Here is a 19,967-nt window from a genome sequence, read left to right on the forward strand (position 1 = left end):
ACTCTGCACTCACTACTCACTACTCTGCACTCACTACTCACTACTCTGCACTCACTACTCACTATTCTGCACTCACTACTCACTACTCTGCACTCACTACTCTGCACTCACTACTCACTACTCTGCACACACTACTCACTACTCACTACTCTGCACTCACTACTCTGCACTCTACTCTGCACTCACTACTCACTACTCTGCACTCACTACTCTGCACTCACTACTCACTACTCACTACTCTGCACTCACTACTCACTACTCTGCGCTCACTACTCACTGCTCTGCACTCAACACTCACTACTCTGCACTCACTACTCACTATTCTGCACTCACTACTCACTACTCACTACTCTGCACTCACTACTCACTACTCTGCACTCACTACTCACTACTCTGCACTCACTACTCTGCACTCACTACTCACTATTCTGCACTCACTACTCACTACTCTGCACTCACTACTCACTACTCTGCACTCACTACTCTGCACTCACTACTCACTACTCTGCACTCACTACTCACTACTCTGCACTTACTACTCTGCACTCACTACTCTGCACTCACGACTCTGCACTCCATTCTCTGCACTCACTACTCACTACTCTGCACTCACTACTCACTACTCTGTACTCACTACTCACTACTCTGCACTCACTACTCACTACTCACTACTCTGCACTCACTACTCTGCACTCACTACTCTGCACTCACTACTCTGCACTCACAACTCACTACTCTGCACTCACTACTCTACACTCACTACTCTGCACTCACTACTCAGCACTCAATACTCAGCACTCACTACTCTGCACTCACTACTCACTACTCTGCACTCACTACTCTGCACTCACTACTCTGCACTCACTACTCTGCACTCACTACTCACTACTCTGCACTCACTACTCTGCACTCACTACTCTGTACTCACTACTCACTACTCTGCAATCACTACTATACACTCACTACTCTGCACTCACTACTCACTACTCTGCACTCACTACTCTGCACTTACTACTCTGCATTCACTACTCACTACTCTGCACTCACTACTCTGCACTCACTACTCACTACTCTGCACTCACTACTCACTACTCTGCATTCACTACTCACTACTCTGCACTCACTTCTCGCTACTCTGCACTCACTACTCTGCACTCACTACTCACTACTCTGCACTCACTACTCACTACTCTGCACTCACTACTCACTACTCTGCACTCACTACTCACTACTCTGCACTCACTACTCTGCACTCACTACTCACTACTCTGCACTCACTACTCACTACTCTGCACTCACTACTCACTATTCTGCACTCACTACTCACTACTCTGCACTCACTACTCTGCACTCACTACTCACTACTCTGCAAACACTACTCACTACTCACTACTCTGCACTCACTACTCTGCACTCTACTCTGCACTCACTACTCACTACTCTGCACTCACTACTCTGCACTCAATTCTCTGCACTCACTACTCTGCACTCACTACTCACTACTCTGCACTCACTACTCACTACTCTGCACTCACTACTCTGCACTCACTACTCTGCACTCACTACTCTGCACGCACAACTCACTACTCTGTACTCACTACTCACTACCCTGCACTCACTACTCACTACTCTCCACTCACTACTCACTACTCTGCACTCACTACTCTGCACTCACTACTCACTACTCTGCACTCACTACTCTGCACTCACTACTCACTACTCTGCACTCACTACTCACTACTCTGAACTCACTACTCTGCACTCACTACTCAGCACTCACTACTCAGCACTCACTACTCTGCACTCACTACTCACTACTCACTACTCTGCACTCACTACTCTGCACTCACTACTCTGCACTCACAACTCACTACTCTGTACTCACAACTCACTACTCACTACTCTGCGCTCACTACTCACTACTCTGCACTCACTACTCTGCACTCACTACTCACTACTCTGCACTCACTACTCTGCACTCACTACTCTGCACTCACTACTCACTACTCTGCACTCACTACTCACTACTCACTACTCTGCACTCACTACTCTGCACTCACTACTCTGCACTCACAACTCACTACTCTGTACTCACTACTCACTACTCACTACTCTGCACTCACTACTCACTACTCTGCACCCACTACTCTGCACTCACTACTCAGCACTCACTACTCTACACTCACTACTCACTACTCTGCACTCACTACTCTGCACTCACTACTCTGCACTCACTACTTACTACTCTGCACTCACTACTCACTACTCACTACTCTGCACTCACTACTCTGCACTCACTATTCTGCACTCACTACTCTGCACTCACAACTCACTACTCTGTACTCACTACTCACTACTCTGCACTCACTACTCAGTACTCTGCACTTAACACTCACTACTCTGCACTCACTACTCACTACTCTGCACTCACTACTCTGCACTCACTACTCACTACTCTGCACTCACTACTCACTACTCTGCACTCACTACTCACTACTCTGCACTCACTACTCTGCACTCAATACTCACTATTCTGCACTCACTACTCACTACTCTGCACTCACTACTCACTACTCTGCACTCACTACTCTGCACTCACTGCTCACTACTCTGCACTCACTACTCACTACTCTGCACTCACTACTCTGCACTCACTACTCTGCACTCACTACTCTGCACTCAATTCTCTGCACTCACTACTCACTACTCTGCACTCACTACTCACTACTCTGCACTCACTACTCACTACTCACTACTCTACACTCACTACTCACTACTCACTACTCTGCACTCACTACTCTGCACTCACTACTCTGCACTCACTACTCTGCACTCACAACTCACTACTCTGTACTCACTACGCACTACTCACTACTCTGCACTCACTACTCTGCACTCACTACTCAGCACTCACTACTCTGCACTCACTCCTCACTACTCTGCACTCACTACTCACTATTCTACACTCACTACTCACTACTCTGCACTCACTACTCTGCACTCACTACTCACTACTCTGCACACACTACTCACTACTCACTACTCTGCACTCACTACTCTGCACTCTACTCTGCACTCACTACTCACTACTCTGCACTCACTACTCTGCACTCAATTCTCTGCACTCACTACTCTGCACTCACTACTCACTACTCTGCACTCACTACTCACTACTCTGCACTCACTACTCTGCACTCACTACTCTGCACTCACTACTCTGCACTCACAACTCACTACTCTGTACTCACTACTCACTACCCTGCACTCACTACTCACTACTCTCCACTCACTACTCACTACTCACTACTCTGCACTCACTACTCACTACTCTGCACTCACTACTCTGCACTCACTACTCACTACTCTGCACTCACTACTCACTACTCTGCACTCACTACTCTGCACTCACTACTCAGCACTCACTACTCAGCACTCACTACTCTGCACTCACTACTCACTACTCACTACTCTGCACTCACTACTCTGCACTCACTACTCTGCACTCACAACTCACTACTCTGTACTCACAACTCACTACTCACTACTCTGCGCTCACTACTCACTACTCTGCACTCACTACTCTGCACTCACTACTCACTACTCTGCACTCACTACTCTGCACTCACTACTCTGCACTCACTACTCACTACTCTGCACTCACTACTCTGCACTCACTACTCTGCACTCACTACTCTGCACTCACAACTCACTACTCTGTACTCACTACTCACTACTCACTACTCTGCACTCACTACTCACTACTCAGCACTCACTACTCTACACTCACTACTCACTACTCTGCACTCACTACTCTGCACTCACTACTCTGCACTCACTACTTACTACTCTGCACTCACTACTCACTACTCACTACTCTGCACTCACTACTCTGCACTCACTATTCTGCACTCACTACTCTGCACTCACAACTCACTACTCTGTTCTCACTACTCACTACTCACTACTCTGCACTCACTACTCAGTACTCTGCACTTAACACTCACTACTCTGCACTCACTACTCACTACTCTGCACTCACTACTCTGCACTCACTACTCACTACTCTGCACTCACTACTCACTACTCTGCACTCACTACTCTGCACTCACTACTCTGCACTCACTACTCAGCACTCACTACTCAGCACTCACTACTCTGCACTCACTACTCTACACTCACTACTCTGCACTCACAACTCACTACTCTGTACTCACTACTCACTACTCTGCACTCACTACTCTGCACTCACTACTCTGCACTCACTACTCAGTACTCTGCACTTAACACTCACTACTCTGCACTCACTACTCACTACTCTGCACTCACTACTCTGCACTCACTACTCACTACTCTGCACTCACTACTCACTACTCTGCACTCACTACTCTGCACTCACTACTCTGCACTCACTACTCAGCACTCACTACTCAGCACTCACTACTCTGCACTCACTACTCTACACTCACTACTCTGCACTCACAACTCACTACTCTGTACTCACTACTCACTACTCACTACTCTGCACTCACTACTCTGCACTCACTACTCAGCACTCACTACTCTGCACTCACTACTCACTACTCTGCACTCACTACTCTGCACTCACTACTCAGCACTCACTACTCTGCACTCACTACTCACTACTCTGCACTCACTACTCACTACTCTGCACTCACTACTCACTACTCACTACTCTGCACTCACTACTCATCACTCACTACTCTGCACTCACAACTCACTACTCTGTACTCACTACTCACTACTCACTACTCTGCACTCACTACTCACTACTCTGCACTTAACACTCACTACTCTGCACTCACTACTCACTACTCTGCACTCACTACTCTATACTCACTACTCTGCACTCACTACTCACTACTCACTACTCTGCACTCACTACTCACTACTCTGCGCTCACTACTCACTGCTCTGCACTCAACACTCACTACTCTGCACTCACTACTCACTATTCTGCACTCACTACTCACTACTCACTACTCTGCACTCACTACTCACTACTCTGCACTCACTACTCACTACTCTGCACTCACTACTCTGCACTCACTACTCACTATTCTGCACTCACTACTCACTACTCTGCACTCACTACTCACTACTCTGCACTCACTACTCTGCACTCACTACTCACTACTCTGCACTCACTACTCACTACTCTGCACTTACTACTCTGCACTCACTACTCTGCACTCACGACTCTGCACTCCATTCTCTGCACTCACTACTCACTACTCTGCACTCACTACTCACTACTCTGTACTCACTACTCACTACTCTGCACTCACTACTCACTACTCACTACTCTGCACTCACTACTCTGCACTCACTACTCTGCACTCACTACTCTGCACTCACAACTCACTACTCTGCACTCACTACTCTACACTCACTACTCTGCACTCACTACTCAGCACTCAATACTCAGCACTCACTACTCTGCACTCACTACTCACTACTCTGCACTCACTACTCTGCACTCACTACTCTGCACTCACTACTCTGCACTCACTACTCACTACTCTGCACTCACTACTCTGCACTCACTACTCTGCACTCACTACTCTGTACTCACTACTCACTACTCTGCAATCACTACTATACACTCACTACTCTGCACTCACTACTCACTACTCTGCACTCACTACTCTGCACTTACTACTCTGCATTCACTACTCACTACTCTGCACTCACTACTCTGCACTCACTACTCACTACTCTGCACTCACTACTCACTACTCTGCACTCACTACTCACTATTCTGCACTCACTACTCACTACTCTGCACTCACTACTCTGCACTCACTACTCACTACTCTGCACACACTACTCACTACTCACTACTCTGCACTCACTACTCTGCACTCTACTCTGCACTCACTACTCACTACTCTGCACTCACTACTCTGCACTCACTACTCACTACTCACTACTCTGCACTCACTACTCACTACTCTGCGCTCACTACTCACTGCTTTGCACTCAACACTCACTACTCTGCACTCACTACTCACTATTCTGCACTCACTACTCACTACTCACTACTCTGCACTCACTACTCACTACTCTGCACTCACTACTCACTACTCTGCACTCACTACTCTGCACTCACTACTCACTATTCTGCACTCACTACTCACTACTCTGCACTCACTACTCTGCACTCACTACTCAGCACTCACTACTCAGCACTCACTACTCTGCACTCACTACTCACTACTCACTACTCTGCACTCACTACTCTGCACTCACTACTCTGCACTCACAACTCACTACTCTGTACTCACAACTCACTACTCACTACTCTGCGCTCACTACTCACTACTCTGCACTCACTACTCTGCACTCACTACTCACTACTCTGCACTCACTACTCTGCACTCACTACTCTGCACTCACTACTCACTACTCTGCACTCACTACTCACTACTCACTACTCTGCACTCACTACTCTGCACTCACTACTCTGCACTCACTACTCTGCACTCACAACTCACTACTCTGTACTCACTACTCACTACTCACTACTCTGCACTCACTACTCACTACTCAGCACTCACTACTCACTACTCTGCACTCACTACTCTGCACTCACTACTCACTACTCTGCACTCACTACTCACTACTCTGCACTCACTACTCTGCACTCACTACTCTGCACTCACTACTCAGCACTCACTACTCAGCACTCACTACTCTGCACTCACTACTCTACACTCACTACTCTGCACTCACAACTCACTACTCTGTACTCACTACTCACTACTCTGCACTCACTACTCTGCACTCACTACTCAGCACTCACTACTCTGCACTCACTACTCACTACTCTGCACTCACTACTCTGCACTCACTACTCAGCACTCACTACTCTGCACTCACTACTCACTACTCTGCACTCACTACTCACTACTCTGCACTCACTACTCACTACTCACTACTCTGCACTCACTACTCATCACTCACTACTCTGCACTCACAACTCACTACTCTGTACTCACTACTCACTACTCACTACTCTGCACTCACTACTCACTACTCTGCACTTAACACTCACTACTCTGCACTCACTACTCACTACTCTGCACTCACTACTCTATACTCACTACTCTGCACTCACTACTCACTACTCACTACTCTGCACTCACTACTCTGCACTCACTACTCACTACTCTGCACTCACTACTCTGCACTCACTACTCTGCACTCACTACTCACTACTCTGCACTCACTACTCTGCACTCACTACTCTGCACTCACTACTCTGCACTCACAACTCACTACTCTGTACTCACTACTCACTACTCACTACTCTGCACTCACTACTCACTACTCAGCACTCACTACTCTACACTCACTACTCACTACTCTGCACTCACTACTCTGCACTCACTACTCTGCACTCACTACTTACTACTCTGCACTCACTACTCACTACTCACTACTCTGCACTCACTACTCTGCACTCACTATTCTGCACTCACTACTCTGCACTCACAACTCACTACTCTGTTCTCACTACTCACTACTCACTACTCTGCACTCACTACTCAGTACTCTGCACTTAACACTCACTACTCTGCACTCACTACTCACTACTCTGCACTCACTACTCTGCACTCACTACTCACTACTCTGCACTCACTACTCACTACTCTGCACTCACTACTCTGCACTCACTACTCTGCACTCACTACTCAGCACTCACTACTCAGCACTCACTACTCTGCACTCACTACTCTACACTCACTACTCTGCACTCACAACTCACTACTCTGTACTCACTACTCACTACTCTGCACTCACTACTCTGCACTCACTACTCTGCACTCACTACTCAGTACTCTGCACTTAACACTCACTACTCTGCACTCACTACTCACTACTCTGCACTCACTACTCTGCACTCACTACTCACTACTCTGCACTCACTACTCACTACTCTGCACTCACTACTCTGCACTCACTACTCTGCACTCACTACTCAGCACTCACTACTCAGCACTCACTACTCTGCACTCACTACTCTACACTCACTACTCTGCACTCACAACTCACTACTCTGTACTCACTACTCACTACTCACTACTCTGCACTCACTACTCTGCACTCACTACTCAGCACTCACTACTCTGCACTCACTACTCACTACTCTGCACTCACTACTCTGCACTCACTACTCAGCACTCACTACTCTGCACTCACTACTCACTACTCTGCACTCACTACTCACTACTCTGCACTCACTACTCACTACTCACTACTCTGCACTCACTACTCATCACTCACTACTCTGCACTCACAACTCACTACTCTGTACTCACTACTCACTACTCACTACTCTGCACTCACTACTCACTACTCTGCACTTAACACTCACTACTCTGCACTCACTACTCACTACTCTGCACTCACTACTCTATACTCACTACTCTGCACTCACTACTCACTACTCACTACTCTGCACTCACTACTCACTACTCTGCGCTCACTACTCACTGCTCTGCACTCAACACTCACTACTCTGCACTCACTACTCACTATTCTGCACTCACTACTCACTACTCACTACTCTGCACTCACTACTCACTACTCTGCACTCACTACTCACTACTCTGCACTCACTACTCTGCACTCACTACTCACTATTCTGCACTCACTACTCACTACTCTGCACTCACTACTCACTACTCTGCACTCACTACTCTGCACTCACTACTCACTACTCTGCACTCACTACTCACTACTCTGCACTTACTACTCTGCACTCACTACTCTGCACTCACGACTCTGCACTCCATTCTCTGCACTCACTACTCACTACTCTGCACTCACTACTCACTACTCTGTACTCACTACTCACTACTCTGCACTCACTACTCACTACTCACTACTCTGCACTCACTACTCTGCACTCACTACTCTGCACTCACTACTCTGCACTCACAACTCACTACTCTGCACTCACTACTCTACACTCACTACTCTGCACTCACTACTCAGCACTCAATACTCAGCACTCACTACTCTGCACTCACTACTCACTACTCTGCACTCACTACTCTGCACTCACTACTCTGCACTCACTACTCTGCACTCACTACTCACTACTCTGCACTCACTACTCTGCACTCACTACTCTGCACTCACTACTCTGTACTCACTACTCACTACTCTGCAATCACTACTATACACTCACTACTCTGCACTCACTACTCACTACTCTGCACTCACTACTCTGCACTTACTACTCTGCATTCACTACTCACTACTCTGCACTCACTACTCTGCACTCACTACTCACTACTCTGCACTCACTACTCACTACTCTGCACTCACTACTCACTATTCTGCACTCACTACTCACTACTCTGCACTCACTACTCTGCACTCACTACTCACTACTCTGCACACACTACTCACTACTCACTACTCTGCACTCACTACTCTGCACTCTACTCTGCACTCACTACTCACTACTCTGCACTCACTACTCTGCACTCACTACTCACTACTCACTACTCTGCACTCACTACTCACTACTCTGCGCTCACTACTCACTGCTTTGCACTCAACACTCACTACTCTGCACTCACTACTCACTATTCTGCACTCACTACTCACTACTCACTACTCTGCACTCACTACTCACTACTCTGCACTCACTACTCACTACTCTGCACTCACTACTCTGCACTCACTACTCACTATTCTGCACTCACTACTCACTACTCTGCACTCACTACTCTGCACTCACTACTCAGCACTCACTACTCAGCACTCACTACTCTGCACTCACTACTCACTACTCACTACTCTGCACTCACTACTCTGCACTCACTACTCTGCACTCACAACTCACTACTCTGTACTCACAACTCACTACTCACTACTCTGCGCTCACTACTCACTACTCTGCACTCACTACTCTGCACTCACTACTCACTACTCTGCACTCACTACTCTGCACTCACTACTCTGCACTCACTACTCACTACTCTGCACTCACTACTCACTACTCACTACTCTGCACTCACTACTCTGCACTCACTACTCTGCACTCACTACTCTGCACTCACAACTCACTACTCTGTACTCACTACTCACTACTCACTACTCTGCACTCACTACTCACTACTCAGCACTCACTACTCACTACTCTGCACTCACTACTCTGCACTCACTACTCACTACTCTGCACTCACTACTCACTACTCTGCACTCACTACTCTGCACTCACTACTCTGCACTCACTACTCAGCACTCACTACTCAGCACTCACTACTCTGCACTCACTACTCTACACTCACTACTCTGCACTCACAACTCACTACTCTGTACTCACTACTCACTACTCTGCACTCACTACTCTGCACTCACTACTCAGCACTCACTACTCTGCACTCACTACTCACTACTCTGCACTCACTACTCTGCACTCACTACTCAGCACTCACTACTCTGCACTCACTACTCACTACTCTGCACTCACTACTCACTACTCTGCACTCACTACTCACTACTCACTACTCTGCACTCACTACTCATCACTCACTACTCTGCACTCACAACTCACTACTCTGTACTCACTACTCACTACTCACTACTCTGCACTCACTACTCACTACTCTGCACTTAACACTCACTACTCTGCACTCACTACTCACTACTCTGCACTCACTACTCTATACTCACTACTCTGCACTCACTACTCACTACTCACTACTCTGCACTCACTACTCACTACTCTGCGCTCACTACTCACTGCTCTGCACTCAACACTCACTACTCTGCACTCACTACTCACTATTCTGCACTCACTACTCACTACTCACTACTCTGCACTCACTACTCACTACTCTGCACTCACTACTCACTACTCTGCACTCACTACTCTGCACTCACTACTCACTATTCTGCACTCACTACTCACTACTCTGCACTCACTACTCACTACTCTGCACTCACTACTCTGCACTCACTACTCACTACTCTGCACTCACTACTCACTACTCTGCACTTACTACTCTGCACTCACTACTCTGCACTCACGACTCTGCACTCCATTCTCTGCACTCACTACTCACTACTCTGCACTCACTACTCACTACTCTGTACTCACTACTCACTACTCTGCACTCACTACTCACTACTCACTACTCTGCACTCACTACTCTGCACTCACTACTCTGCACTCACTACTCTGCACTCACAACTCACTACTCTGCACTCACTACTCTACACTCACTACTCTGCACTCACTACTCAGCACTCAATACTCAGCACTCACTACTCTGCACTCACTACTCACTACTCTGCACTCACTACTCTGCACTCACTACTCTGCACTCACTACTCTGCACTCACTACTCACTACTCTGCACTCACTACTCTGCACTCACTACTCTGCACTCACTACTCTGTACTCACTACTCACTACTCTGCAATCACTACTATACACTCACTACTCTGCACTCACTACTCACTACTCTGCACTCACTACTCTGCACTTACTACTCTGCATTCACTACTCACTACTCTGCACTCACTACTCTGCACTCACTACTCACTACTCTGCACTCACTTCTCGCTACTCTGCACTCACTACTCTGCACTCACTACTCACTACTCTGCACTCACTACTCACTACTCTGCACTCACTACTCACTATTCTGCACTCACTACTCACTACTCTGCACTCACTACTCTGCACTCACTACTCACTACTCTGCACACACTACTCACTACTCACTACTCTGCACTCACTACTCTGCACTCTACTCTGCACTCACTACTCACTACTCTGCACTCACTACTCTGCACTCACTACTCACTACTCACTACTCTGCACTCACTACTCACTACTCTGCGCTCACTACTCACTGCTCTGCACTCAACACTCACTACTCTGCACTCACTACTCACTATTCTGCACTCACTACTCACTACTCACTACTCTGCACTCACTACTCACTACTCTGCACTCACTACTCACTACTCTGCACTCACTACTCTGCACTCACTACTCACTATTCTGCACTCACTACTCACTACTCTGCACTCACTACTCTGCACTCACTACTCAGCACTCACTACTCAGCACTCACTACTCTGCACTCACTACTCACTACTCACTACTCTGCACTCACTACTCTGCACTCACTACTCTGCACTCACAACTCACTACTCTGTACTCACAACTCACTACTCACTACTCTGCGCTCACTACTCACTACTCTGCACTCACTACTCTGCACTCACTACTCACTACTCTGCACTCACTACTCTGCACTCACTACTCTGCACTCACTACTCACTACTCTGCACTCACTACTCACTACTCACTACTCTGCACTCACTACTCTGCACTCACTACTCTGCACTCACTACTCTGCACTCACAACTCACTACTCTGTACTCACTACTCACTACTCACTACTCTGCACTCACTACTCACTACTCAGCACTCACTACTCTACACTCACTACTCACTACTCTGCACTCACTACTCTGCACTCACTACTCTGCACTCACTACTTACTACTCTGCACTCACTACTCACTACTCACTACTCTGCACTCACTACTCTGCACTCACTATTCTGCACTCACTACTCTGCACTCACAACTCACTACTCTGTTCTCACTACTCACTACTCACTACTCTGCACTCACTACTCAGTACTCTGCACTTAACACTCACTACTCTGCACTCACTACTCACTACTCTGCACTCACTACTCTGCACTCACTACTCACTACTCTGCACTCACTACTCACTACTCTGCACTCACTACTCACTACTCTGCACTCACTACTCTGCACTCAATACTCACTATTCTGCACTCACTACTCACTACTCTGCACTCACTACTCACTACTCTGCACTCACTACTCTGCACTCACTACTCACTACTCTGCACTCACTACTCACTACTCTGCACTCACTACTCTGCACTCACTACTCTGCACTCACTACTCTGCACTCAATTCTCTGCACTCACTACTCACTACTCTGCACTCACTACTCACTACTCTGCACTCACTACTCACTACTCACTACTCTACACTCACTACTCACTACTCTGCACTCACTACTCTGCACTCACTACTCTGCACTCACAACTCACTACTCTGTACTCACTACTCACTACTCACTACTCTGCACTCACTACTCTGCACTCACTACTCAGCACTCACTACTCTGCACTCACTACTCACTACTCTGCACTCACTACTCACTACTCTGCACTTACTACTCTGCACTCACTACTCTGCACTCACTACTCTGCACTCCATTCTCTGTACTCACTACTCACTACTCTGCACTCACTACTCACTAATCTGCACTCACTACTCACTACTCTGCACTCACTACTCACTACTCTGCACTCACTACTCTGCACTCACTACTCTGCACTCACAACTCACTACTCTGCACTCACTACTCTACACTCACTACTCTGCACTCACTACTCAGCACTCACTACTCAGCACTCACTACTCTGCACTCACTACTCACTACTCTGCACTCACTACTCTGCACTCACTACTCTGCACTCACTACTCTGCACTCACTACTCACTACTCTGCACTCACTACTCTGCAATCACTACTCTGCACTCACTACTCTGTACTCACTACTCACTACTCTGCAATCACTACTATACACTCACTACTCTGCACTCACTACTCACTACTCTGCACTCACTACTCTGCACTTACTACTCTGCATTCACTACTCACTACTCTGCACTCACTACTCACTACTCTGCACTCACTACTCTGCACTCACTACTCACTATTCTGCACTCACTACTCACTACTCTGCACTCACTACTCACTACTCTGCACTCACTACTCACTACTCTGCACTCACTACTCTGCACTCACTACTCACTACTCTGCACTCACTACTCACTACTCTGCACTTACTACTCTGCACTCACTACTCTGCACTCACTACTCTGCACTCCATTCTCTGCACTCACTACTCACTACTCTGCACTCACTACTCACTACTCTGCACTCACTACTCACTACTCTGCACTCACTACTCTGCACTCACTACTCTGCACTCACAACTCACTACTCTGCACTCACTACTCTACACTCACTACTCTGCACTCACTACTCAGCACTCACTACTCAGCACTCACTACTCTGCACTCACTACTCACTACTCTGCACTCACTACTCTGCACTCACTACTCTGCACTCACTACTCTGCACTCACTACTCACTACTCTGCACTCACTACTCTGCACTCACTACTCTGCACTCACTACTCTGTACTCACTACTCACTACTCTGCAATCACTACTATACACTCACTACTTTGCACTCACTACTCACTACTCTGCACTCACTACTCTGCACTTACTACTCTGCATTCACTACTCACTACTCTGCACTCACTACTCTGCACTCACTACTCACTACTCTGCACTCACTACTCACTACTCTGCGCTCACTACTCACTGCTCTGCACTCAACACTCACTACTCTGCACTCACTACTCACTATTCTGCACTCACTACTCACTACTCACTACTCTGCACTCACTACTCACTAATCTGCACTCACTACTCACTACTCTGCACTCACTACTCACTACTCTGCACTCACTACTCTGCACTCACTACTCTGCACTCACAACTCACTACTCTGCACTCACTACTCTACACTCACTACTCTGCACTCACTACTCAGCACTCACTACTCAGCACTCACTACTCTGCACTCACTACTCACTACTCTGCACTCACTACTCTGCACTCACTACTCTGCACTCACTACTCTGCACTCACTACTCACTACTCTGCACTCACTACTCTGCAATCACTACTCTGCACTCACTACTCTGTACTCACTACTCACTACTCTGCAATCACTACTATACACTCACTACTCTGCACTCACTACTCACTACTCTGCACTCACTACTCTGCACTTACTACTCTGCATTCACTACTCACTACTCTGCACTCACTACTCACTACTCTGCACTCACTACTCTGCACTCACTACTCACTATTCTGCATTCACTACTCACTACTCTGCACTCACTACTCACTACTCTGCACTCACTACTCACTACTCTGCACTCACTACTCTGCACTCACTACTCACTACTCTGCACTCACTACTCACTACTCTGCACTTACTACTCTGCACTCACTACTCTGCACTCACTACTCTGCACTCCATTCTCTGCACTCACTACTCACTACTCTGCACTCACTACTCACTACTCTGCACTCACTACTCACTACTCTGCACTCACTACTCTGCACTCACTACTCTGCACTCACTACTCTGCACTCACAACTCACTACTCTGCACTCACTACTCTACACTCACTACTCTGCACTCACTACTCAGCACTCACTACTCAGCACTCACTACTCTGCACTCACTACTCACTACTCTGCACTCACTACTCTGCACTCACTACTCTGCACTCACTACTCTGCACTCACTACTCACTACTCTGCACTCACTACTCTGCACTCACTACTCTGCACTCACTACTCTGTACTCACTACTCACTACTCTGCAATCACTACTATACACTCACTACTTTGCACTCACTACTCACTACTCTGCACTCACTACTCTGCACTTACTACTCTGCATTCACTACTCACTACTCTGCACTCACTACTCTGCACTCACTACTCACTACTCTGCACTCACTACTCACTACTCTGCGGTCACTACTCACTGCTCTGCACTCAACACTCACTACTCTGCACTCACTACTCACTATTCTGCACTCACTACTCACTACTCACTACTCTGCACTCACTACTCACTACTCTGCACTCACTACTCACTACTCTGCACTCACTACTCTGCACTCACTACTCACTATTCTGCACTCACTACTCACTACTCTGCACTCACTACTCACTACTCTGCACTCACTACTCACTACTCTGCACTTACTACTCTGCACTCACTACTCTGCACTCACTACTCTGCACTCCATTCTCTGCACTCACTACTCACTACTCTGCACTCACTACTCACTAATCTGCACTCACTACTCACTACTCTGCACTCACTACTCACTACTCTGCACTCACTACTCTGCACTCACTACTCTGCACTCACAACTCACTACTCTGCACTCACTACTCTACACTCACTACTCTGCACTCACTACTCAGCACTCACTACTCAGCACTCACTACTCTGCACTCACTACTCACTACTCTGCACTCACTACTCTGCACTCACTACTCTGCACTCACTACTCTGCACTCACTACTCACTACTCTGCACTCACTACTCTGCAATCACTACTCTGCACTCACTACTCTGTACTCACTACTCACTACTCTGCAATCACTACTATACACTCACTACTCTGCACTCACTACTCACTACTCTGCACTCACTACTCTGCACTTACTACTCTGCATTCACTACTCACTACTCTGCACTCACTACTCACTACTCTGCACTCACTACTCTGCACTCACTACTCACTATTCTGCACTCACTACTCACTACTCTGCACTCACTACTCACTACTCTGCACTCACTACTCACTACTCTGCACTCACTACTCTGCACTCACTACTCACTACTCTGCACTCACTACTCACTACTCTGCACTTACTACTCTGCACTCACTACTCTGCACTCACTACTCTGCACTCCATTCTCTGCACTCACTACTCACTACTCTGCACTCACTACTCACTACTCTGCACTCACTACTCACTACTCTGCACTCACTACTCTGCACTCACTACTCTGCACTCACTACTCTGCACTCACAACTCACTACTCTGCACTCACTACTCTACACTCACTACTCTGCACTCACTACTCAGCACTCACTACTCAGCACTCACTACTCTGCACTCACTACTCACTACTCTGCACTCACTACTCTGCACTCACTACTCTGCACTCACTACTCTGCACTCACTACTCACTACTCTGCACTCACTACTCTGCACTCACTACTCTGCACTCACTACTCTGTACTCACTACTCACTACTCTGCAATCACTACTATACACTCACTACTTTGCACTCACTACTCACTACTCTGCACTCACTACTCTGCACTTACTACTCTGCATTCACTACTCACTACTCTGCACTCACTACTCTGCACTCACTACTCACTACTCTGCACTCACTACTCACTACTCTGCGCTCACTACTCACTGCTCTGCACTCAACACTCACTACTCTGCACTCACTACTCACTATTCTGCACTCACTACTCACTACTCACTACTCTGCACTCACTACTCACTACTCTGCACTCACTACTCACTACTCTGCACTCACTACTCTGCACTCACTACTCACTATTCTGCACTCACTACTCACTACTCTGCACTCACTACTCACTACTCTGCACTCACTACTCACTACTCTGCACTTACTACTCTGCACTCACTACTCTGCACTCACTACTCTGCACTCCATTCTCTGCACTCACTACTCACTACTCTGCACTCACTACTCACTACTCTGCACTCACTACTCACTACTCTGCACTCACTACTCACTACTCTGCACTCACTACTCTGCACTCACTACTCTGCACTCACTACTCTGCACTCACAACTCACTACTCTGCACTCACTACTCTACACTCACTACTCTGCACTCACTACTCAGCACTCACTACTCAGCACTCACTACTCTGCACTCACTACTCACTACTCTGCACTCACTACTCTGCACTCACTACTCTGCACTCACTACTCTGCACTCACTACTCTGTACTCACTACTCACTACTCTGCAATCACTACTATACACTCACTACTCTGCACTCACTACTCACTACTCTGCACTCACTACTCTGCACTTACTACTCTGCATTCACTACTCACTACTCTGCACTCACTACTCTGCACTCACTACTCACTACTCTGCACTCACTACTCACTACTCTGCATTCTCTACTCACTACTCTGCACTCACTTCTCACTACTCTGCACTCACTACTCTGCACTCACTACTCACTACTCTGCACTCACTACTCACTACTCTGCACTCACTACTCACTATTCTGCACTCACTACTCACTACTCTGCACTCACTACTCTGCACTCACTACTAACTACTCTGCACACACTACTCACTACTCACTACTCTGCACTCACTACTCTGCACTCTACTCTGCACTCACTACTCACTACTCTGCACTCACTACTCTGCACTCAATTCTCTGCACTCACTACTCTGCACTCACTACTCACTACTCTGCACTCACTACTCACTACTCTGCACTCACTACTCTGCACTCACTACTCTGCACTCACTACTCTGCACTCACAACTCACTACTCTGTACTCACTACTCACTACCCTGCACTCACTACTCACTACTCTCCACTCACTACTCACTACTCTGCACTCACTACTCTGCACTCACTACTCACTACTCTGCACTCACTACTCTGCACTCACTACTCACTACTCTGCACTCACTACTCACTACTCTGCACTCACTACTCTGCACTCACTACTCAGCACTCACTACTCAGCACTCACTACTCTGCACTCACTACTCACTACTCTGCACTCACTACTCACTACTCTGCACTCACTACTCACTACTCTGCACTCACTACTCACTACTCACTACTCTGCAATCACTACTCTGCACTCACAACTCACTACTCTGCACTCACTACTCTGCACTCACTACTCACTACTCTGCACTCACTACTCACTACTCTGCACTCACTACTCTGCACTCACTACTCTGCACTCACTACTCTGCACTCAATTCTCTGCACTCACTACTCACTACTCTGCACTCACTACTCACTACTCTGCACTCACTACTCACTACTCACTACTCTGCACTCACTACTCACTACTCACTACTCTGCACTCACTACTCTGCACTCACTACTCTGCACTCACAACTCACTAATCTGTACTCACTACTCACTACTCACTACTCTGCACTCACTACTCAGCACTCACTACTCTGCACTCACTACTCACTACTCACTACTCTGCACTCACTACTCTGCACTCACTACTCTGCACTCACTACTCTGCACTCACTACTCACTACTCTGCACTCACTACTCACTACTCACTACTCTGCACTCACTACTCATCACTCACTACTCTGCACTCACAACTCACTACTCTGTACTCACTACTCACTACTCACTACTCTGCACTCACTACTCACTACTCTGCACTTAACACTCACTACTCTGCACTCACTACTCACTACTCTGCACTCACTACTCTGCACTTAACACTCACTACTCTGCACTCACTACTCACTACTCTGCAATCACTACTATACACTCACTACTCTGCACTCACTACTCACTACTCTGCACTCACTACTCTGCACTTACTACTCTGCATTCACTACTCACTACTCTGCACTCACTACTCTGCACTCACTACTCACTACTCTGCACTCACTACTCACTACTCTGCATTCACTACTCACTACTCTGCACTCACTTCTTGCTACTCTGCACTCACTACTCTGCACTCACTACTCACTACTCTGCACTCACTACTCACTACTCTGCACTCACTACTCACTATTCTGCACTCACTACTCACTACTCTGCACTCACTACTCACTACTCTGCACACACTACTCACTACTCACTACTCTGCACTCACTACTCTGCACTCACTACTCTGCACTCACTACTCTGCACTCACTACTCACTACTCTGCACTCAATACTCTGCACTCAATTCTCAGCACTCACTACTCACTACTCTGCACTCACTACTCACTACTCTGCACTCACTACTCACTACTCTGCACTCACTACTCTGCACTCACTACTCTGCACTCACTACTCTGCACTCACAACTCACTACTCTGTACTCACTACTTACTACCCTGCACTCACTACTCACTACTATCCACTCACTACTCACTACTCTGCACTCACTACTCTGCACTCACTACTCTGCACT

This window comes from Lissotriton helveticus, chromosome 3_2 (genome assembly GCF_964261635.1).
Source record: "Lissotriton helveticus chromosome 3_2, aLisHel1.1, whole genome shotgun sequence".
Classification (NCBI taxonomy): Eukaryota; Metazoa; Chordata; class Amphibia; order Caudata; family Salamandridae; genus Lissotriton; species Lissotriton helveticus.